Here is a 26,676-nt window from a genome sequence, read left to right on the forward strand (position 1 = left end):
ATAACATTACCCGTCAGCTTCCTCTTCTACGTATGCAGTTACATCGATAGCTCGTATCAACAAACTGTGCCATTACACCATATTTTTCATACACTTTTATATATATTTAAATTCAGTTTGCCTGGTGCGTCTTATGTTTCCCTCCACCCATTGTGTACAGTTTTATTGATGCAATATCATTTTAAACAAGAATGATTCATATTTATATTGCACCGAGTTTAGGAAAATATCACGTGGTGTGGTTAGGAAGCACATGGCTGTATAACATCGATGTGGCGATGAAACTGCAACCGCGGTGTGCGTTCCGCGTGTGTCACTTCGAAAGTTTTTTTTTTTCTGTGTTCAAGAACATACAATGGTAAATGCAGACTTTGATTGGAAATTAGCCAACCTCAGCGTGCTATGACGTTTACCGCACTATCATGTAAGAATCACGACATCCGGGTCTTTCCAATTAGAGGAATGTGTTTCGCAACTCTATTGCGTTGCTTGGTTACGCAGTAGGTGCGTGAAATTACGCTTTGCCAATGATACAATGAAGTTGTCAAAAACAACAATTCATATTCATTTTGTGAATAACTAACGACTATATCACACAGAATTTCCTACACTGAAACGAGTGTATGTATCGCCATTAATGCGTGTGACATTTACGTGACTCTCGTTGACCACTTTATTTGATAGTTGTTACGAGACCCTTGACTCACGAGATTTATTTTGTGATGAGATTGGGGGGTTATTTCACATTTATTGTGTATCCATATTTCGTGTAAAAACTATATTTCATGCGCGCCGCATGCGCCTCATCGTGATACCAACATCAAACACGCGTCGAGACGACCATCGTCACAAGAACCGTTAAAAGCTTCATTGATAATACAACAGTTTAAGACGGGCGCACAAAAAGAGGGTACTCCAACAATAATTAAATTAATTTACAACATAGATTACAGCATGTGAATAAAAAACATACGCAATTCCCCGCAATCACAGTTTCACCAGAACGATCGGGCAGAGCAAGCCGACCTGACAGTAGCCTACATAGTGAACACAAACAAAGACATCTAGAGCACCTAAATATTACTCGCTTTCAAAATAATTCGTGTTTATTAATCAACGCACTTGTCTCTTATCGATGCTACACCTTTACATATCTCTATATCGCCCTGGAGTTAATTGTGTTATCAAAATAATTCTATTTTCCGTCGTTCTAATGTATGCATAATAACAATTCATTGTCTCACCGCGTATTAAAATAGCAATATTATAATAATCTAATATCAAATAAAGAATACGATGAATGTCAATTAGCACGGCGGTTTTCTTCGAGGTTTGTATGCTAATATTATTGACGATATCACACATGTATATTTTTTTATAAATTCGTGCATACCAAAGTACGTGTTTTGCATACTGTAAAAGGTGTTAATTATTCACTGGGTTTTAATTTTGCTGATTTCGCTGACTGGACAATGTGTTAAATTAAAACCCAGTGAATATGTACAATTTAGCATAGAACACATTAAATGATAAAACCGTGAATTTAAAACCCACCGAATATGCCTGAAATTCTAAATCAGTGACATTTAAACACAGTAAAAATTAATAATTTTATAGTATTTTAATGCATATTCGAATATTTGAGTCATGTTACTTTGCAGAAAATATGTTAAACTTTTCACTCCCATTTCCAAACTGCATTCGCATTCAATCAATAATATAGAACAGTGGAGGATTCCGGGTTTTGTGTTCATTTCATATAATGAAGTCGCAATATGTGATGACAAATGCACACTTGTTTGATGCCTTATTATCGAGACTACATTTAATGTTTTCTCTTTTTGTGTAGCTTATTCGCAGCCGGTGTAATATGAAATGCAATAACTTCAACGACAGGTTGCTTTTGAACTTGTCCCGCAATACATCGTCGAGCAATTCAGTGTTGAATTCAGAGCTAATTTTATCCGGCTATCATTGCATTTAATTTCCGCTGCTACTAACAAACCCTCGCCACGAAACCGATGTGACGCACATCTGAGGTTTACAAGTTGTCTCCGAGAGCCATGACAACGAGAAATGCAGATTTCAATTTTCGGGAATAATCGTGTTGTACTATAATAAATGACATTGACATAGCAGCGTCAAAGGTGAAGTAGACAGAGGCAAGGGGGTTTTGACACAGCAATCACATTTACCGTACGCCTCATTGCTAAATTGTTGCAATCCAGACAGCATACGTGACAGGGATGTCGATAACGTGATTTGATTCGGGGAATTCAAGCAGAAAATCTGTACCCCGAATGTAATTGAATAAGGCCTTTGCGAGACACCAGACACATACCAGGGCATTCTCCCCGGAATTGCAATTCTATACCGATAAGGGTTCTTTTGTTTAATTTCAAACGTAGTCATATTGATGGAGTAGAAACTGCTATCTAGCCGTCACGGGATTAGTGTGCCATCAGCATTTGGTGGTTGACATGGTTACGATGATTGGTGATTTGAATTTAATAGGTGGCAGAGAGGAATTAATTGCGCGGGTCGGGTTAACGATATGTCGAGGCATGCAGACCTGGTCTCTTTTTGACAAGTGGTCTAGATAATTCATGCACCTTCTTTTTCAGAATTATCTAAAGCGTTCGGTTGTCATCAAAAAGGTACATCAGACGAGACGATTTATTAATAGGTGTGGTTCTACAAAAATAGAAAAAATAAATTACGCGATTAATTTATGTTAGTTTGTATGCGGAGTTGTCCGTGTCAATGTAGATTTTCTTTAAAAACCAAGAATGTGAAATTAAATATTAAACTTGAATTTGATCGCGTAGTTGCTTCCGCCAACCTGATGGCTCAGCTTTCTTAATTAGTTTTGATAATGCCTGTTTTAGGTTTTTAGTGACGTCATTCATTATTGACCACCTTAAAAAGCAGAGGAATAGCTTGATTGTATCTTCTCCACCGATTCATACCCTATAACATTAAGCTGACTTGTTTATTTTAATTATGCACGTTTAACTAATCAGAATAAATCTCTTGTTGGTCTACATGAAGTATGTAAATGACACCATTATATCAGTTATCGATTTTCTACGAATTAAACCAGTTGAGATAGTAATAAATACACTCTCCAATTTTGTGATCGTCCACATTGTTAACTATATCAAAACGTTTTAAACATATTGATTTTTCCGTACACACGCTTTTGTGGGATGTGTCTAATAACGGATGAACGTATTTTGAATAGAATACATGGTTAGCATTGTATATTGCGCAAGTGGCGCCTGTATGTTAATTCTGGCGTCTGTATGCGATATATTGCGGCTGCAAGCGGGATAAGGCGCGTGTACAACAGCTGTTGTGGCTGTAAGCGTCTATGTGCGAGCACCCAATGTGAAACATACATCACATGAAATAAAGCACATACCTTTTGGATATCTACACATAGCGAATTGACTGACTATGTGTAACTAATCCCTTAGCTTATTAAACGTATGTTAAACGATTGACATGTGATGATTATTCATGTATATTTCTATATGTATATGTATCTATATTTATCTGGAACGTTTAGGGGTTAAAATGTGAAATGCACGGTGACGGTAAATGTTATTGCCCATGATGATGCATGATGGTGTTTCACGCAGACCTGTCCATTGAGAAACGGGTAGTATTCGCCATTTTACGAGCATAATTGTTTTACTTTCGATTGTGTAGTATGTGGTTCGTGATGTCAACTACGTTGATCCCTAACTAATACTCTATCATGTTTCATAGCAACTTTCGTACAGTTCTAGACAACCAATTAAGACTTATTGATCACGGTGAGTGTAGTACATTGACGTAACTAACTCGATCTTAAATTCCACTAGTCTAAATGCATGTACTTAATTAAATAATGTGTCACCACCTGCTTTAACTAAATCTTTTCCAATATGTACGTTCATCTATCCGACCATACAATTGCAACTGTTATTGATAGCGAAGGATTAAAACTGTTGAGTCGAACAACAGTGGACGCCCACGACTTGTTCGGCGAGATGCAATTATGAAGGCAGACTACGGATCACGTGCCCATTTTTTTGCCCTGTTAATATTTGTCAGTTTCGATATATACAAGGGTTAAATAACGCAAAAGCAATTACCGTCGCGATCACGTGATTCGCGAAGTGTCTTACGCAAAGAAATAGTGTGAAAGGATGGTGGGAATTCAGTTAATTGTTGGAAACATGAGAAGTTTCAATTCAATTTTCCCAGTTTGTATATAAGAGTCACGATGAAAAAAAAATGCTGAAGGGAATTTAACGAACAAAAAACGAGGGAGTAGTGTAGATAATTTATGAAATGTAATTCTAATCTACGAAAATATATCCACAGGGAAGTACAGTGCCTTCAAAATCTTTATCGTTTTAATATTAGAAGAGTCTCGTCGGACACTTGAATTAATAGTTTTCGTACAATAAAAACAAATAAATAAAACTTGTTTTCCACAAATATTGAACCTAGACGATTGTCCATTTAAAGCGGGGCGGTCGTCAGTTGCGCACGCGCGGGCATTGAGTGTCAAGCGACGATAACAACACACGCTAAAAAGCAAAGACTAATGGATAGACGCTTGTTTGTGAACAATGACACGATATGGCCACCTGACGCATGCGCAGGTGACGACTCCCCCGCTTTAATCTTTACTCCTCTTGCGTGATCAATAACCTCGCTACTCCAATTGCTCAGCTAGATTACTGACGTAATGCATGTTTACACATTTGCAATCGTGTTGCAGGGGAATGTAGTCAAATTAATTGTCACACGGTCTTAGCTAAATCTCTATTTTACGTGATACACACCCAAAATGACGTCATTCCTTTATAGCACTTAGTGTTGAGTTGATCTGTTCGCAGCATCGTTGTCCATTCGTACCTTGTCAAGCGATTTCTAGTTTTCAGTTTGATGTGCAATCACATAATTGGAACAGACTCCATCCCGTCCCATATGAGGTATATGTCTTATCATAATCAGCTATCGATATCACTTTACGCAAGCAATTAACGCAACTGGGACAGTAATAAACATGCTGTCTAGCAATTTAGTCTTTGACCTATTAACTCATTTTACGTTTACGTACTACGTTGCTATCCATACTTAGTTCTTCAATTGTAAGTATAAGTGCTGGTGAATTAAAATTAGCTATTCGTGACTAAGCTGATGAGTAAACAGCATGTACGTTATTTCAGAATGTTTTGATACATGAATGAATTAACTAGCTTATTTGTTTTGTATGAGTCATTTACATCTCTGATGTTATTCTGCCGCAAACATTTGTCGCTACTTTCGATTTGATGACGTCGCAATTTCACGTAATCAAACAATGTATTTTACACGCATTTTTCACGTCGCTATAAGTCCCATATCGAACAGGACGACGACGACCACCGCCCTTCAAAAAATTAGGTGGTGATGAAACCAACCCTCGTTTTTTACTACTGGGGGTTGGAGATCTGAATTCCACTGATTCGCCCTTGTGATATGAAATAACAAGACGTTTAGAAGTAGTGTTTGGTTTTATGGAACTTGTGTCATCGGCCCACATCTGTAAATGAGCTGTCAAATCCATCCATCAACTTGTTTTTGACTCATCCTCAGCGTCTTGCCAGTAAACACCACACATGGCACTAGTCGTTCTTCAGAATGCATATGTAATAATGGTGTGAAGTCTATCGAATTACCTACGTATACACACTCAACTTGTCTAACAGAACAACTTTGTCACACAAGTTATCTTCAGCGCAAGATGTTGGATTCATGCTATTTCATTGAAAGTTTTGAAATAATAAAGGTTATTGGACTCTCCATGTGCGTTGCATGTGAACATACACGTCTTTGAAATATGTCTTTTTTGCGCATCAATCATCCGATGCGTACAACTACCCCCGATTGGTAACGCTTTAAAAACTTTTGCTGATGATCACACGAAACCGTCGTCCAGTCAGAGAAAGCCGGTTACTGAAGTCGCCATTTATGCACATACGTTCTCATTGGTTCACGTCATGTCTCGTATCTACGTCATACCATACTCAGCCTCGTCGAATCAAGTATACGAGCACGCTGACTCACTAGGTGTAATATGTATATTTTTATAATGGCGCCTCGCACTGTGCACTATATAAATTAAAATGCAGTTGCCTATAGTCACGTGATATGTAAATACGTAAGCCAAATGCCACTGTCCAGTTGTTTAAAAACTGAAACCTGTATTCATCATCGAATTGTTTTTGGACAGACGGCTGTTCAGTACGCTCGATTGGAGTTCTGTTTCACGTGATTTAGTTGTTTTGTTTTCCGGCATGTAGCATGTTTTCTGAGGTATGCCCTTAACATTTATGGAATCACGAGCCCAAATAATTCTGACGTCATTTGTTTGTATACGATTATGTAACAGGCAACACGTGCATTATAAATCCATAGAAGAGGTTTTCTCTCAGACAATGTAGTAACAATCACAATCATATACAGTCACGTTGTTTTCATTTACGGGTCACATTTTGAGATACGGGTCATTTAACGACAAATGAGAGATAAGGTTACAAAACACTTTTCGATAACCTTGATGCTGTTTATTGAAAAAAACGTCTGTCTGATTACAGTTGTGACGACGGTAGTATGCCTTGAAACTGTGGCAACAATAAACATACAAAATAATCATACGAATAAGCATTTTATGACATCCTTCTACAAAATTATGATATTAAAATAGAAATTTATGTTGCCGCCAGCAAAATTCTAATTAATTACACTATACAATAGAATGCGCTTAGTGGGTATGTTAAATGGTTTACTGTCTAGTCGTTATATTTACCGCCTGTTGATAATATACAAATTCGATTTTGTTTAATATTATTTTGTTAATGTTCGAAGAGGAAAAAATCTGCACACTTTGATATATTGTTAATAATGTGTTATATTACCTAATATTCGTATTTATATACGTTTTAGTACTACAGATTAGTATCGGCTGGACTTATTGGAAGAAAGCCCCAGCTTGTGTCCTTGTTTCATAAGAGTTATTATCGTTCGTTATAAAGTACTCTTATATGTTTTTATATTTTAAATTTAAGATGTGATTGTTGATTTTAATATTTATTTGTTTATGCTCAAAGAAGAACAAACTGGACATTTTATATATTGTTAACAATATGTGATTTTACAACGTAATCATTTACGTTTTATCACCATGGATTTGTCTCGTCTGGTATTACTGGAGGGGGTGTCACAGCTTGTGCCCCATTTTAGTTATCTTCTTGAATCCCTGAAACATGAAACACATGAAACTATTTTTTTTTTATTTAACTAATAAAATGCGATTTATTGCTGAAACATGTCGCACTTTAAAATTTCTGTTAAGTCCTACAGATAAGAAATATTTACAGACAAATGTGTTTCCCAGAGCGCACATCTATTTACTCATATGTGTTTTGACGTGAAGTTTTGATACTAAGTACGTGTTATAATATATTGTGGTGGGTGTGGATTGTTATTTAGAATGTAGCTCCATTTCAAATTTTGCAGCCGTTGGACTTACCCTTATATTCACAATTGCGACCCGACATCCAAAAATCCCCATATTACAATCATGTTATTTTATAATTTAAACCACAAAACCAGTAGTCCGCTGTAAAATGTATTTCAGATACACACATCGTCCATTTCAAAATATAACGTCTCAAAATATCAAAACGACGTATGGTACATTACACACATCCGATCGTAAAACAATCCGTCGTCTTTTGATGCTGTCAGAACGGTAGGAACATATTGTGCATATTGTGAGCATAACAAACAACCTAAATACATAAAACTTCATGTCGAAGATGATCGGTGAAATGGTCTTCTATTTTAATGATTTTATTATCATTACTAATGGTATTTTACGCATATTGCCCGTGGCATTAGACGGAATATATTTATAGCTAGATCGTATATCATGTCCTTTAAGAACTATACGATGTTCAGGTGGAGGAAACAAAACAAAAAAACGTTTCTTCTGAGTGTATAAGCGTATAACTGCTAGATAATCACAATGAACGATGATTCCAGGTAATGGGAAACTGAGTAATCATTTGTCTGTACTTTTAAAAGCAAAGGTATATTTGTATCTGAAATGTATCTTTCTGCGATCTAGTTTTCAATTGTGCACGACCGCAGATCTCGTTTAATATGCCGATTAACCAAGTATTCTGGTCTTTTAACGAACTAATTCTGCCTCTACAGCATAACCTATATCGCTATAAGATGGAAATCGTCATATAAAGCCGCTTTCGAGAATCGAAATTACCCGGTTTACTGAGTAATAGCCTAAATTGGCGGGGTGTCCCCATTGCGATCTGAAAACGACATGATACAATTTTTAACTTCCTTGTTACCGAATATTTCGTTATGTAATATTATTATTATACTTTATTGCAGAAAAATGGGTTATATAGAAAATAAAAAATACTGATTTAAAAAAGACGTGAAAAGAATTATGATACGATGGTCAACAAGACATCGCATTATTTATTATAATCAGTTTGTAGAGTTGCTTTATATAGAATATTTCAAATGTTTGACATCACCTTCTTTCTTCAGGGGACTCGGCGTAAAGTTTTATTAATTGTTCATGGACAGCTTTGATGTGGTTATACATCAAGAACTGTGCTTATACGCTTTTGGAATGATTTTTTCTGATCAGTCAATGTCAGATTTTCGTCAGTTTGCAGTTCATTGCTCAGAATCTAATCAACAGAAATGCTGAAACTGACTCTCGTATACCTGTTAATCCTTTTACGTAGAACAAAACTTATACACACCATGCGAAGGATATAATCCCTCCGGCGAGGATTAAATATAAAATGTTATTCCGTACGATTGTTATGTTAATATTGTGATTTGGAGCCGATTATCTTGATTTGAAAAGGTGAAACGGTAATGACATACTAGTATGCATCGCGAAAACTTAATATTGTTGACACGACAAACGGCGAAGCCAAAATGAATCCGTGCTTGTAGAGAGGCTTTATTGAAGTGTTTATCTCCGCGTTTATGTGCCAATAATTGGCTTTGAGTTTAGATCAGACGTGCGTTAACACGTGAAGCACTGGTTTATTAAAAGTAAATCGCTCGTGAAATTCACAAGACACGTCAACAAATGTCACGTTAAAGTTCCCAACAATGAGACAAGGTGAGTGACGCACTGAAGTAGCGCGGCATTTATTTTCCGGTACCATCTCCGGCTTTGCATTGTCAAAGAAAGTCGCGCCAAGACGTTTTCTAACACGTATTCGCAATGACGCAACATCACACAAAGCAGAAATTGTAACTATATATGAGTACTTATATATTAAGTTACAACATTAGTGCTTCATTCCGTTACGTGACGGTCCTTAAAAAAACGTCGTATAACTTGTGACGTCGCTGATAGACATTTATACAAGCAACACACAAAGGAAGGATCATATGCTAATATAGTATTATATTATTTATTATTTATTAATGTTTCTGTCAGTATTTTTACACTGACTGGGGTTCCGATTTATCTGAAGTTCAAAGCACTCATGTAGTACTGAACTCATGCTTCTTTCAGGAATCGAAATCGGAATATTACTGAAGATTGACTGGATTGATCGCCCGACTTTACCCAGGATGCAAATCACACCATGCCAGTTCTGTGGTATATGGTCGTGTAATAATTTTCAATATCGCCGTGGTATATATGATGATATCAGTAATCTGATTGATCATTCATGGGATTCAAATGTCTGGCATCCTCGACAAACAATCACCAACAGGCATAACAAATACACTAGTTTGTTTTGATGAACAATTTCTTTTATAGTATAATTATAACATATCTGAATATTTCGAGTTATTTTAGATATCTGATAAATCGCGTTTTAGTTATAACGTCATAAAGACCACGTAAATTCCTACTCAACATTCTGCAAGATGAATGTACACAAATCGCGCAAGCGTCACCCAACTATTTGATATGTTGTAAATGCTTGTATGAAATCCACCTCACAATGCAGAAACATATTCAACAGTCGCAAGCGAGTTAACATTGGCAGAACGCTGAAAAGTCATGGATATGCGCACACATCATGATTTGGAACTTCTGTTGTAGATTGAAAATGACTTAATATCTGAGATAGGCAGGATTAGTGACTTTACAAATTTAGTAAACTCCTGTAGTAATGTCACATTCTGATGAGATAAACATGCCAGTGTCGTTATATTTCAGTTCTTTACCATAGCTATAGAAATGCAAATGTTGATCAAACATACTATGACAAATTTCAAATAAGATACACTATACGAAATCTCTCAACAATACTCTCTACAGCGAAATTACATGCCTGGGACACGTATGTGAAAAGCAGTGATGGGTGAAATCAAACGACAAAACATAGACACCGGAGAAGTCAACCAGCAAATAACAGTGTAAAGAAAAGGGGCACTTCACATATATTGGAACATATAACGAGAAAGTAGTCTTTATTGGAAATTCGCACATGATATTACTGTGGTCGTATCTGCCGCTGATGCGCTATCCACTGTCTCATTAGAAAGAAATCAACGTTTTGTAGAAGACTGAAAGTCGCTCACACTTTCGCCGTGATAGCTGTGAGTAGACATATTCTAATCAATACACGGTATATCAAACCCGTATACTGACACGAAACACCAAATTGGTGACAGCGTAATATACGCGTCAGTAAATTGCACACCTAAAAAATATACAACTGGGATGAAAGTGTGACTTCCACGAGCCGAGAGTCTGAGAAATAATTTGCAGTAAGACAAATCATCGACCTGCCTTTCACTTACGGTTCAGTTCACAAACTGTTATTAGTAGTAATAACTATTTTAATCCAACACGATATAGTGCTGCAATCTCTGGGGAAACTTGCAGGAATGTGGAGTTGACGACTGTGTCTTGCGTAGTTGGCACTATTGCGGTGACGATATTCATAATAAATGACATTTAATTATATCAGTCCCTGTTCGACATGTACCTATGTCAATGCATATATTTCCTGGAAGCATTGATATATTAAGAAAACACATACATCTTGTAATGTCTTTTGCTTAAAGAGCCATGAAATGGATAATCGCGTGCACAATGCTTTGTGTTTCTACAGGTTGTACAGCCGCGTATCGCTGCAGACATATTCGCAGTGGTTTTGCAACCGTGGTAATACATTGTCTGTATAGCAATGTACAAAATAACGCTTCTGGGAATTGCCATTATTGGTATTTTATAAAGTTTCACACTTTTAACATGAAAATTATTATACCCCAGACACAATCCGACAGGTTATTTGTCAGTTATTTTGTGAAATAGATGTAAAAATTTCAGCCACATAGCGCATTTTTACGGCATGTTGAAGAAGTGAATTCCTTTCTTTGACATTCTTGTTGACACTGCCACAAACAATATTAACAAACATGTCCATATGTATTTTCATAAATCTTAGCTACCAGAATATAAACCCGTTAATATGTTTACGTGTACAATAACTGCCGGAAGATGACTTACTAAACAACTAAGTAATCTCCCGTACGCCACTTCTTGATCCGACGATTCGTGTATGCAGATTTATTGTGTTTTGTGTTTAATGGATTGCAAGTAAACGCAATAAGTAATTACATTAACAACATATTATAATTTTACATTCCATGAGACACAAGACATTACTTGTGCTCTTATTGACCGCCAGTATTACACCGTATATGTTTAGCAACATAATGTATTATGCTTTCTTTATACTAGTCAATTACAAAGTGTTCATGAGCAAATATACAATTTGACACAATCTAGTTATGAGTTTACGTTCTCACACGCGTGTCAGTAAGTAATATTAATAAATTTGTGAAAACGTTGCTTTAAAAATTACCACTCTGTTACAATCAATGGATGCTAGTGTAATTGACCGAATTATTTGCCCAGAAGCAGTCTTCGATGACAGGAAGATGAATAATTGCTTTCGATTTTGGAGAATATTTCGGAGACCTATGCAAATGATAAATAGCTCTGCAGTTCGGAAGTTACTAAATCTAATCAACTGAGTAGATTTACGCGTCGGAGTTGGTTGGCCACAACCAGGGACATCGTCGCGAGTTACGTCAACCGATTTACCTTACACGATAAGACGATATGACATGATGGAAAATGAAGATATTAATTGATATGACGATATGACGATATTACATGACACGATATGACGATATTACACAATACGACATGACACGATATGGTAATATTACAAGATATGACGATATTACACGACATGACATGATACAAAAAGACGATATTACACAATATGATATGATACAATATGGCAATATTACACGAAATGACGATATTACACAATATGACATGACAAGATATGGTAATATTACACGATATGACGGTATTACACAATATGACATGACACGATATGGTAATATTACAAGATATGACGATATTACACGACATGACATGACACAAAATGACGATATTACAGGATATGACATACCACGATAATGATGATATGACGTGTCAATATGACGATCTTACACGATGTGGCATACATGGCACGATATGATTATTTTACGAGATGTGATATTACACGACGATACCTTACACGATATGAAGGTATTACATGATGTCACATGCGCGTAATAATCAGATAGACTACGTCATCATAATTTAGTTGGAATTTAGTTGAAAGGAATAATTTATTTATTGTAACGTGACTAGTGCGCGCACATCAACTTCTCGTCGCGTTGGCATTTTTAATATCGCAACATCACACACAGGTATTGAACTTCCTTCCGTGTTTTTCTCACATCGTGCAGTAGCTATATGCCTGCCATAAAACAGTCATTTTCCATCACATTAAATACATGATTAAGTAGTTCGCAAAAAGATTTGAAAAAAACGTTAATATAAGACATAAAATCGATCATTATACTTGTTGTTAGAGATGACACAATCAAACATCAATCGGGCACCATGCAGAGTTCGCAAATGAAAAAAATACACTGCGAATGACTATCAGTTCCGTGACACTATACGATGTGTCTATAAAATAAGCAGCGTGATATTAAGAAACTAAACAATATATTGATGGATGTCATTCTGTATATATAAATGAGTGATTATGAGTTTCGATTATTTTGTTTGTGAATGTCGGTGTTTATGTTCAGAGTAGAAGATATCAGGCCAATTTCCATTCAATGATATCTCTCTTATTGTAATTGAATACATTGTTGAAATGGATTCACTGATTACATGATATATGGTTGTAATTTTCCACATAAAAACAAAAATATTTCTTTGTTTTATGTCGAATGCCGTATCCGTAAATGAGTTTTGATTTTTTGTAATCGTATACTGAGTTTATTATCTATACATTTGTATTTGTCATTAATGGTAATGATACAACCAGTATAGTTAATATACAGAGTGATCCTACAGTATTAGATTGTAGTAATTGAATGTATAATAGAGTGTAGTAATTGGAAACACATGAGAGTTCGGAGTTCAATACATCTGATATTGCAGGGTCTCATTCGCCTTGTCAGCATTTTGAACCTCTAAAAATTCCCCACTACACGGTTGTTCGATTAGTTGATCGATTGATTATATTCATTCATTCATTCATTCATTCATTCATTCATTCATTCATTCATTCATTCATTCATTCATTCATTCATTCATTCATTGTTGGTATATTGATTGATGTTATATAGACGAGTCATTTATTCGTTCTTTCGTTCGTTTTTTCGTTCGTTAGTTCATTCATTCATTCATTCATTCAATCGGTTATTATAAAAATGATTTATGGTTGCAAAGGGAATACACTTCGTTATGAATTATATAAATTTCTGTTTTTTCGCTCCCAAAAAACAAACGAAAGAATTTCACAATGTCAAAAATGTAAGGTCTTATTGTAGTGTTACTGAACAAATTTTGTGATCGATCATAATTTATTGTTATCTATTATCGAAGTGATATCATACTAAGGACAGTTATGCTTAGTCGATTGATACAAACAAAACAGGCAAACATACGTTCATTCAATTGCCCCTCCACACTTCGTCTCAAGAACCGATATTGCCTGCCGTGCAAGTTATTCCCGGTAGTCAGCCTGTTAATTGCCAATTTGTGAATATGAAATAACTTTACTAACCTGATTTAAAACCAGAATCAGAAAGACAGCGGAGATCCACAGCATGTTGTTCTCAGGTGGTACGTGGCAGTAAATTCAATCAATGGTATTAGTGTGAACCTGCAGAGTAATGACGATTATGTTATTTTTTTCTGTGTGCGTGTATACTACTACACCAATACACCACCTGCAAAAAAACCATTCCAACCAAAATCAACCATGTGCTTAGAACGCACGATTTCAATAAAGTCTACTTACTTACACTTAGCCAGGACAATGCATGGCGCTAGGGTTTAACGGTTTGGGATTCTGGGTAACGTTGTTTAACATTAAAAAAGAAGGAAATTTAAGTAATATTCTTACGCCTAAATCCCGATCATATTCCCATCTGTAAAGAACGAATCGGACTGAACGAAATTTGAAAAAAAAAGATAGCAGCTGCTGCCTATCATTCATAGGATTATCTCCCTGTCGCGTAATCCCTGATCGTTTTAAACCAGTCGATACATTTCACAACGTATTTACATACAACAGAAAGAAAATATTATATCGTAAATTCATACGTTGATACAAACAACCTGGTGTATTACAAGAGCTGACATGTATTCTAGAGCGTCAACTAATTTTTCATGAAGGCTAACATAAAGTGTGAATATACAGTCTCTGAGCTGGTTGACAGAAAAAATAGACGCAGCTCCAACTGTCACTGAAGCCAAACGTATTTGTAAACGTCGATGAAATTTAAACAAAAGGTTTTGATCATTTGGGAGTACGCACGTGAGTATTGATATTTGACAGCTTACCTGTGCGTCTAGCCAGCTTCAAGGAAAACTGATCAAACCACTTGCGTTTTGCATTCCAACTATATGTTCTGCGACGGGTATAAATAAATCTGCGTGAAGTTGTTAGCCGCCGTACAATTAAGGCAGATGTAGATCGCCGCCAGCGTGTAACGGTGTCATATAATGAACCCGGCAAAGGAATATTGCCACGCTCTACGAGACTCGCATGGGGGAAATGAGGTACAGCAACTATAATACAAAACCTATAACACGCTCTTCCCATATATTTTTATAATGCTAAATTTAAAAAGAAGATCGACTTTTGGGCGAGACCATTATATAGCAGGTAAAGCCGCGTACAATACTGGGCGAATACATTACACGCAAAGGGTGGATGCGCTCCACAACGACGAGGAGTCCTAACATGTGTCTACTTAGATATGCTATTACACTTATCGTTGAAGATTGCGGATTTTAACTTAAACGGCTAGCTAAAGGGAGTGTTTCGCTTTTCCGAATAGACGACAGACAGTTGTATGCATAGAGGAAATTGAGACAAAGCGATATGTAAAGAACAGTATTCAACACGGAATATTTCATGTAAAAACACGCAAAATCAACATTAAGCCCTAAACTAAATACTACAAAAGCACTGGAAATTTACATTACCGATGAATGAATAATCTGTGTGTGTTACAGATAGATTTTTCTCTAAAATATCCATAACAATTTAACAAATATACTAATTTACAAGTTAATAATACACGAAAATCCCAAAACAATTCAATTCATACCAAGTACCATATGGTACAGCCAATATTCGCGCTTCGTATAGCGATTCGGTCATGGACGTGGTTCGATGCCAAATACACGCTGCAAAATACGTGCTCAGCTTTAAAAAAAAATCGATATACATACCATTTCTGGTTCTATATACTGTTCTTTGTGTGTGTGTAATCTATGCAGAGTATTGCGTGACCATCAGATGTTGTTCGAAGCTGAATTCCAAAAGCAAAATATACAAAAAACAAATGCAGCTACACAAATAATAGCAATAGGTTCTAAGTATATTACTATGACGATCGCCCCATCGGGCGTTGTTCAAGATTGTAGCTTGAGTCGAATCAACGACGTACCTTGGCGCCGTGCTTAGTTGTATTGCTATTTCAACGACGTGAATGTTTAGCAATAGTCGTTCGTAATTTTCGAATTAGTCGCTCATTACATGTGCTCTTGTACTTCCACGTGTGATTAATTGATTTATAGCCGGTTGAATGATAGAATGATTCCCCTTTTGAAATGTCAGTGCCAATGATAAATTATTTTTAAGAATTATATCGTATTATTCAGGAATACACGCAAAGATATCCCGCGGATGGTTTTACGTATTACACAAGTGTCAGTCTGCACCTTGCCTCGAACAACGATACGGGGTATTTTGTGAAAAGCTGCAGTTATAATCATTTCCATGTATCGTCACATTTTCAAAACACCATTCACTGTGCAATTTGTTAAGTACTTGCAGCATGTCAAGCCATCCATTTTTTTCAATAAAATTCAGACTCGTTATGGCCCAGTCGTGAAATTCATGAAAGTGTCTGTTTTCATAATTCGCCATCACTTCGACATTCACTTAATGGTCCACTTTAATATGTTGTTATTGCTAGTATACGTTAACGCCGCTGCGTTTTGAAGTGGCAATGTTGTCCAGTAGCATCGTTAGTTTATTTGCCTTTAACTTGTACGATTCGCAATGGTGAAACTAAGGAAAGGGATGCACATGTAGGCAACAAGGCTGAGTGTTTGGGGAAGACGGTTGGAGTGTTGTCATACTTAAATATGTAGGGGTCGTATTCTCCTGTCGTCTGTAGTAATTCTATACTACTAAAACAGTGCTCCAACAAGCCAGAAAATGGTATATATGTATTTTCACGAGAATGTCTAAACTTGGTCATCTCTCTATTTGGCCTTTTTCACATAAATGTTCTTGCCGATTCTAACGTGTAGTTCTAAAGTTTAGAGCTATCAATGGCACCTGTCTTTATAGCGTATCAATCTGTTAGACGTCAGAAATGTATTTAGGGTTTTCTACAAACAAAATTGATCAACATTAATTAATATGCCATCTCACCGTTAGCTCAATGCTTTATAACATTGAACTTTTATCTGTACGTTTAAAACACACATGGGCATATGAAATCAAACAAATATTGTATTTATGTAAATTATAAGATGCATGAAATGTACAACAAGTACGTATAATATCAGTATGTCCATGACGTTGTTCACCTGTAGATTTAATTTTTTTCAGTATTCTAAATGGTATAGTGAAATCTCATTTCGTGATAAAATCAACTACATATATAAGTTTTTAAACGTAGAACATGGCTTCACTCTCGCTGCTTTTGTCTACCACATCACTTGCAACGTGTTAATGTTTGTCGTCGTATAGAGGTTACGCACCACGGGAGAGTTTTCCGAAGTGGGGAATTGCGAGAATTACCACAACTAATACATATTTTAACTTCCGTGGATGATGTTTTTTAATTTTCAGACCATCCTTTCATTTGATAACGGTTATAATGCTTTCCTGCTTAACCTCGACGAGGTGTATGAAACAACGTTTAAACCATGAAATGATAACTATGTTACGTCAACGTGTTTGACTAAGCAGCATGGGCGAGCGATGTTATATGGTTTTTTTGTGTTTATATTGCAATCCATCAATGGATTTGCGGGAGATTGAATGCAAGATGTGTCCGGAATTAACATCATATGGCCCAAGGCAAATTGAACATAAGCAAAAGTCTAGTCACCAATGAAACTTATCTGTAGTGCCGACAACACCCATTTGATGCGAACAATATTTGACACTGATCCGACGTTTCGATTATTGTTCCCTGTGATGGTTTATCTATCCATTTAAAGATTGCTTTCATTCACGGCATATGGATGATGGTTGGTGAATACCGCTTGATGTGAACGTTTGAAATATTGCATCAGAATCGATGACGTTTTTATACAAATGCACAATAGGGAGTATTGCGATGAAACATAAATTGCTTAACACAACGGCGTCCACACACGCAAATACGTACGTGTTTCAATTGCAAGGTTCAAATTAAATCGCACAGTCATATTGTTTCTATACATTCTGCACGGGTAGATGACAACAACATATGACTACTCAAAAGTATAAATATTTGTCATCGCACCGGCGAAGAAATGGGAATAATCAAATTGAAATTGTTTACACACGATGGCATATGACCCTGTGCATGCCGGGATATTATGGCATTCTGTGTATATACTCATTTTATAGCCTTTTACCAGTGTAAACTATAACCGTGTTTGTATTTGAGGTGATACGTTAACATGGCTGTGTTTGGATAATTGAAATGTGCGAATCTCCTTCCAGTCTGCGAAATGAGTGCTTCACATGATTCACCGGGGGAAAATTTGATGACTGGAAGCATGTTTGTGCGTGCGTGTGTGTGTCTGCAACACGACGTGTGGTAGAAGCAATTATATTATCATGTTTGACCACTATATCTCTCAATTTATTTGAAGGTTGTGGAACATTAATTATCTTTCTTAAATAAAACACGTTACGGACGACGACAATTACATGATAAAATGGTATATTTTCTGGATTATTCGATCTCTTCAATTAAGGTTTGGGATTGCAATCAAACTCGGGGAAACATGTTTACAATGGGTGGCCCTCGGGGCATCACGTAAAAATGTGTACGCATGCTTCAATATGAAACCCCAGTAGAATAAATTTATATTCACACTGTTCAACGCCTATACTCATGTAATAAGTTGTATATTTTCTAGAAAAAAACATTCCAGTGAATATAGTTACATTTTTGTAGAACTTGGAGCTACATAAAAAGTGGGACAGCATTTTACTTTGACATATAATATAATCAGAAAACACATTTGATTTTGAATGAAATTTTAACGACACTAAATACGTGTTTAGAGGTGTTTTTACAAAACTATATTTAACAGTTTGGGTATCAATTTGTTGTGCGAGAATTCTTCGATCGGGAATGTGGAATTGACTCTAAAACGTCCTCTGTCCTTAAATATTCCCAAATAATTCAGCAGATGAGACTGGTTCTGTGTAGTAGTGACAACATTCACTTTTTGTAACGTTTTTTTTTTTTTATTCGGTAAGGGTGTTTGGTAATGGCATTAAAACGTTGAATACTATTAGAATTTTATATCACTTTTTGATAGTGACAGTTGTTGCAAGTGACGATAGAACTATTTCTTTCATTCGAGCATTGCTGGATAAGAGGGTGAAAAAAAAAACTTGGATATATTGCGAATGTAACCTACCGTTGATTAATCTCGATGAGGTCTTACTGGAACACTTCCGTAATATTTCCGAAAAAATCTGATGATCGATTTTTGACGCCAGTACTGCCAAACTCAAAATCGCGGACACAAGGTTCAAGCTGAGACAATACGAATCATAGAGACCACGTGACGTGTTGTTTAATGGGTTGTACGCGAGAATGGTGAGCGTGACCGAACAAAAATGCGTGAAACTTTTTACACTCATTGATATTCGACCAACGAAAATTGCGGAATGAATGCCGAGCCATGTTCAGTTTCCACAGAGAGTTTGAGTCAGTTTGTTTTGAACTATTAGAACAATTGACAATTCATTCGATTTAAAAATACATCACTGAGTTATGATTTATTGATTCGAACCTTACGTCGCATATCACTCAAATAAAACTAATTATTTCTTACTATTAGCCTCTCATAAGCAATGCCACGAATACCTCAAAGTGGACTTATTACAGATTTTATCGCAGAAATGTAGTTGTTACTATGGCAATCAACTCATCATACATACGCACATATGGTATACTAACTATTGATGAAACAAGTAAGTTTGATCAAAACGACTGAAAGTACAGTGATGTACAAATCATTTTCAAAATTTACGCATTTACATTTGCGAAATCACCCATTTTCACCTCAAAAGCACAGAAAATATGTCAAGCTGATAGACGAGTAAACCTTCTGTATATTCAAACATACATATAGCAGTGACAAATAACATGCATGTAGTTGTATTTTCATATCTCTGTAGCCTAAGTACCAAACACAATCCAGAGACTTTCAAGGAGCAATACCTTGATTAAAACTCAACATTTGTCAACATCACTCATGAGATAATAACAAACTCGGACATTCATCATTATTTACGAGTAGCATTAATACGTTATCCCGGGACAATAGTGTTTTCCAGACCTGATAAATCTATTAGGATTATTATAGATTACAAAATGAAAAATGAAATAGTATAAGTTACGAGAAAACCTCTTTATTCACAGTGTACTGCGTTGTTTGGATTTGACTATTCAGGATTGCAGATTTGTTATTTTTTGATGAGTGGTGTACCTAAAGCGTAATACTTAACTATATGCAGAAATGTGTTTTATCCCGGAGACGGACACAAACGGCCGCCGAGAACAAGCTTAAGAATCTACGAGATTTGTGCGTGCTTCTAAAATAGTGTTCGATTTTATTCTTCAGGTTACTGCGTTTTGTAATCATGGTATTTTGAAGTTTCGTGACTCTCTCGCTTTAGCACACGCATACACGTTTTCAAATAGCGATAGTTACTTTTTGATTTCATATTATCGTCTGCCGAGATGTTCATTGTAGTGTCCTCGTGTCAAACTAACAAACAGTGTTATTGATGGTTTTGGCGTAAATAATGCAAATTTCAAAAAGGGGTCGTGTACAAGGAACAATGTTCATATTACCAGGCGATGTTAGATTAATTGATGTTTAAAAAATAAATATATAACTTCAATCGAAATGGAAAACGTTGACAACATTTTGGGAGGAATCTGCCCGGAAATATATAGATAAGTTTTCGCAAAATGTAAAGGAAATGTATAAAATTGAGCAGAATATAGCTATAAATAGATTGCAGTAACGAGTTACCGAAGTTATAGCGTATATGTACAGGAATGGTAGGATACGTGTTTAAGAGACATTTACTAGGCAACGTCATCGTTCAGCTGTTTAAGTCGTTATCTCTTTATTCGGATATATTGAGGCGTGATGAGATCGATGATAAAGATACTAAAAAGGAAATGAACTTGTCAAGCCGGATTACCATATACCTTGATTAAAAGGACATACCTTTCAGCTCTCGTTATTGGACAGAGAGAACGATTGCGTATGGATGATATACGCTACAGGTTTCATTTTGGCTGTTGTTGACTGACGTTTCGATTTGTTAAAAATACCATATTTTTAGAATTTTATTCACAGTGATGGAGCACTTTGTCACTTGACTTTGAGTGCGTATTGTTGCTCATTACACGTCGTTGACGCATGTTGTAAACTGGTGTGCTCCATTAAGGAAACGAATCTGAAACCAGGGTCAAGTGTTCTTGCTGGGTGAATATGTTATTCACAATAACAGATCTGAAGTGTTTTTGTCAGGAAAGTTTTTTTTTATCATGCCCAGCTCTTTAACATAATGAAAAACCGCATTCTAATTTCTCGTAATTTTGTAATCCTGATCACCTTGATATCAAATTGATATCCTGATCAACATTTCGCCATTTGAATGTACATTTCAACTTTTGACATTTTTCTTATTTGTCAACAATTTTGATCATTGTTACATAGAGGGCGCAAAAGGTTAATGGACTGCTTCTGTTTGTATTTACCGGTAAACATACGAATGCCATCATCGTTATGTAATTTACCTTCGTTCAGCCAACAAGTCTTGTCCGCGACAAAGTGCTGATCTTTTAAATTAAATTGGATTGATTCGTTGCCAAATGTTTACATTTATGGCACAGTTTCGCTCGTTACGTTAATCATAGAATGTAAATATTACCAGGGACGTGTACATGTGTATATAATAACAGCAGCAGCAAAGAGGAGAAGCAAAAAACGTCGCTTTTTGTCTTTGGGTACGAGAGATTATAAGCCAGTTACTGAGCATGCGCGCAACCGACCGTATTTAGACTATGGTCCATGGGGCAAGGTATAAATATTGTTTAAATATTGTAGTGTATTTATATTTTCATACGTCAACATATTTTTTTTCTGATGGGATTGCATGTTAAATACTGGATACATTACATGTTAAGTAATTTTTCCGGGTTGGGATTTATAGGCGAGAAATCAGGAATGAACTTTAATATTTAAATAGTAACGCTGCGACATTTACAATGATATTGAAAATATGGACGCTCAGCTTTATACACAAAACAATCGCGTATCTTCTATCAGAGTACTGAATACGAATAATTATGATGACTCATTTATGAATTGCTAACCTATAAAATAAACCAAAATCTGATCCATATATATATATATATATGATGTAGATCATGTTTCAAAAACATATAAACGGGCAATTTAATTTAAGTTTTACGATAGAACGCCGTGCTAGGGAGAAATGCGTAATATTATGTTGCATCCGATGTGTTTTATTAACCGCAAGCTGTGTTAGATATATTAATAGTGATATATAGTATGTAACACATGTGAAATTTCAAACAGTGTAAAATCAAATGTCAACGTTCACTGTAGTATGAGACGTTTATAATCGACAGTCGGCCTTGATTTATATAACTTTAGAAAATCTATGAATTGGTATCCTGCTATGGTAAGATATCATTATTAAATGGGCATTCGTCTATGAAAATTACCAGCCTATTATATCATATATCATTCATGTATATATCAGGTAGCGACAGTATTTGATAGGTATAATGTTTTCTGAGACATCTGAGATATAAAGATTGGGAAGATAATGGTCGATACGAACGTGGCATGCAATAAACATCGATGTCAGTCGCTGCCTCGTTTTCAAACGCTTCTAATACGCGCTGGTATAATTTATAGAGATATTTCATGTAAGCTATAATACCCACTGGCGATGATTGTGTTGTATTATACTCACGAAGTGTGATTAAGTGCGTCCCCCCCCCCATTGCACATGGATGGTATTACGTGTCGTATTGTGTAATTTGACGATTGTAAGCATTGGAGAACTAAGCTCATACCAGCTCATCGGGTATAACAAGTTAGTGATGATGTTTCATAGTTCAGACGCTACGCTAGTAGAATGTCACGTTTATTGTTGGAAACGCATTGCACGAAAGAAATAACCGCTACATTGTTTAAATATAATCCGTAGAGAATTTCTTTCTTTTATTTTTTAAAGAAAAAACGCACACAATTACCAGTTGCTTTTGGTCATGAAGTATATTGATGATTCTGAATGCCAGTTTTTAAATACCACACCCTAGGTTTGGTGTTACAATTTCAGCGTACACAGACCACGTGACGACATGACTGACAAACTTCAAATCAGATGACCGATTTCCACGTATTTGCTATGTCCATGTCATACAAGAAAGGTTTGTTACCCCAAAACACCAGTAAGGATGTTCTAATATTATACTTTCGCACATTTTGTCCGCCGTACTGTGATGTAAAAAAGTAGTAACTGGTAAAAGCAAACTAACATATATATTCATGGCAGTTTGCAGAGACGCGGTCTAGCATTAATATTCCCTTAACCTCATAACATATGGGAACTTTTCATTGTGCCTATGTTTGTCATAATATGTTGATACTTTAACAGATTACTTAATAGATTTCCGATATGGAAATGAGGAGGTAATCGAGGCGGTTCCATTTTTTCATCTAAGCGCTATCTCTTTAAAATATGGTCATTCATTGGAAATTAAATCATGAACTTGGCGACGTCGTGATTGAAATTTTAGCTGATTCTTTTGGATTACCACTGGTTATCAAACTAAAAAAATATTGTCAATATTATCACTTTTTTGCAGATATGATATTTCAAAATGTTTATAAAATCAATTTTGATAAAAAGCAGACATATGTTTGATAGAAGACTGCAGGCAATGGAATAGATGAATATATTTAATACAAGTATGTACGAAAAATGTATGAAGCTACTTGAACTTTGAACTCAAAACAGACACGCAAATACCAAATTTCTACATAAAAACTAAATAAAAGGAGTCAAAGGTGCTCATCGCACTCCTTATCGCACAATCTCATTTGTGACCACACAGCCTGCGTACTTGAATTTCCCTGCGCAACACTTCGGTCTATGCAAAATACGACGAAGGGTTGTACAAGTGCGTACCATTCAGGATGAAAATAGTTCGAGTGTATGAAGAAAAGACTCTCGTGTCTTTACAATCAATAACCTTATTCAAACTCAAAATAAGTAGCACCCAATTGATAAACATACTTGCGGTTTGTATATCACATAATTATTTCTTTTCAAAGAGTTTATTGCTAATTGTCAATTACTGTATTCTCTATTTTGGTAATGTTTGTTGACAGTATCCTTGCCGCGTAATACAACCGTAGGTCCTCACGAATCTGTTCACCCATACATCATGTGTTTTGGATGAGTCGTCTGTTTCGAAAAATACCATCAGGCTGCATGTGACGCCGTTTATTAAGCCGCACGCTGGGCTAACACATGTCGCCTTTTATGTCTATCTCGTCTTTACTGCCTTGCTTTAGGTTCGCTATTACTCACCGATTACGTAGAAAGCGTGAAACGATTACACAATAAAATAGACGAGGTTTCCAAATATATTTTTCAATTATAGGGAAAACAATTCAAATACAAGTTGCAAGTGTCAAGAACGAAAGTATCACATAATCTCTTAACATGAAAACAACAACAAGTTGACGTATATGTCTTTCAGTATCTTGGAGTGGACGGATTTGTAAATCAACATACACTGCGACGATCGATATTACTAGCCATTTGAATGTCGCATGCGTTCAATTTCCTTTGGCGTTGAGTTTCGTTGCAAATGTACGGTTAATATGTACTTCAGCATTGTACCCGTATATTCAAATGTTAGCTCGTTTAGTAAATGTTAAAGGTGGCGATATAATTGTCTCAGGTGGTAATCTGTCGCTTAGTAGCTTTTTACAGTTATACGGGGATTTACTTGTGGGGATTAATTGCGATCCTAGAAGGGCTGGAGTCTAAATAATAATAACGCAAATTACTAACTAGGTGTAAGAATATGTGTACTGGAAAGCATCTAATGTGGTTTGATTGGCACCTTGGTGGGTGTACATTTAAACACCGGGCATTAGTATTTTACTCTGATTGGTCGGTATACAACTTGTCTCTGAGTATGTCACACGTCAAATGATTTTTTTTTTAAATAATCTTTGTGTGGTTCCGATATCTGTTATATTCTAAATGATATCGTTGGGGATATTTTACGCTGTGTATAACCTTCATACAGGATTAAACTATAACAACTATATAAATATAATATATATTAATGAGTAAATGTTTATATTACAACGTATAACATTGTACATTACAGTTTTTATGCTGTATGATTACGAGGATGGCGGAACGACACAACGCAGTTTTGTTTAGTATTTACCGTATACGTATTTATCAGCTCAGGGCCAGTACATAAACCACGAGCTCTTCAGAACGTCGGATATCAACATTGAGCCACTACTGTATATCCTTGTTGCTGTAGGGGTGCTACAAATTGCAATAATCTGTTATCATTATTATTTGAAGATCATCACTCAATTTAAAAATTCTGAGTGACAGCTGAGACGATCGTTATTGCGAATGTCTGTTCTTTACATATAAAACACGTTTTGTGCCATTATTTCAACATAGATATAATGTCTAGGGTCAGTAGGAAACGAGATTTGAAAAAAAAAATCGTGTACAAATCTATGCGATCCATACTACATAATATTTGTTTAAATTGATTGCTGAATTTTATTTGGTTTTTGAAATCCTTATTTACCTATTAATATTGTAGTATTGAAGTCCCAACAACCGTGAATTGGCGTATCAGAAATAATGGGACTATAGCCGTAGGCACAATACATATAGATTCAGAGCATGCCGATATGATTCTTCCCGTTGAACAAGTAGTAGTTTGTCGTTGCCTTGGGTATTGTTGCCGTAAACAAGTAGGAGTTTGTCGTTGCTCTGGGTATTCTTGCCGTAAACAAGTAGCAGTTTGTCGTTGATTTGGGTATTGTTGCCGTAAACAAGTAGGAGTTTGTCGTTGGCTTGGGTATTCTTGCTGTAAACAAGTAGCAGTTTGTCGTTGCTTTGGGTATTGTTGCCGTAAACAAGTAGGAGTTTGTCGTTGCTTTGGGTATTCTTGCCGTAAACAAATAGCAGTTTGTCGTTGCTTTGGGTATTGTTTCCATAAACAAGTAGGAGTTTGTCGTTGCTTTGGATATTGTTGCCGTAAACAAGTAGAATTTTGCCGTTGCCTTGGGTATTGTTGTCGTAAACAAGTAGGAGTTTGTCGTTGCTGTGGGTATTCTTGCCGTAAACAAGTAGGAGTTTGTCGTTGCCTTGGGTATTGTTGCCGTAAACCAGTAGAAGTTTGTCGTTGCTGTGGGTATTGTTGCCGTAAACAAGTAGGAGTTTGTCGTTGCTGTGGGTATTGTTTCCGTAAACAAGTAGCAGTTTGTCGTTGCTTTGGGTATTGTTGCCGTAAACAAGTAGGAGTTTGTCGTTGCCTTGGGTATTCATGCCGTAAACAAGTAGTAGTTTGTCGTTGCTTTGGGTATTGTTGCCGTAAACAAGTAGCAGTTTGTCGTTGCTTTGGGTATTGTTGCCGTAAACAAGTAGCAGTTTGTCATTA

This window comes from Saccoglossus kowalevskii, chromosome 5, assembly GCF_978046115.1.
Source record: "Saccoglossus kowalevskii chromosome 5, keSacKowa6.1, whole genome shotgun sequence".
In the NCBI taxonomy this organism is placed as follows: domain Eukaryota; kingdom Metazoa; phylum Hemichordata; class Enteropneusta; family Harrimaniidae; genus Saccoglossus; species Saccoglossus kowalevskii.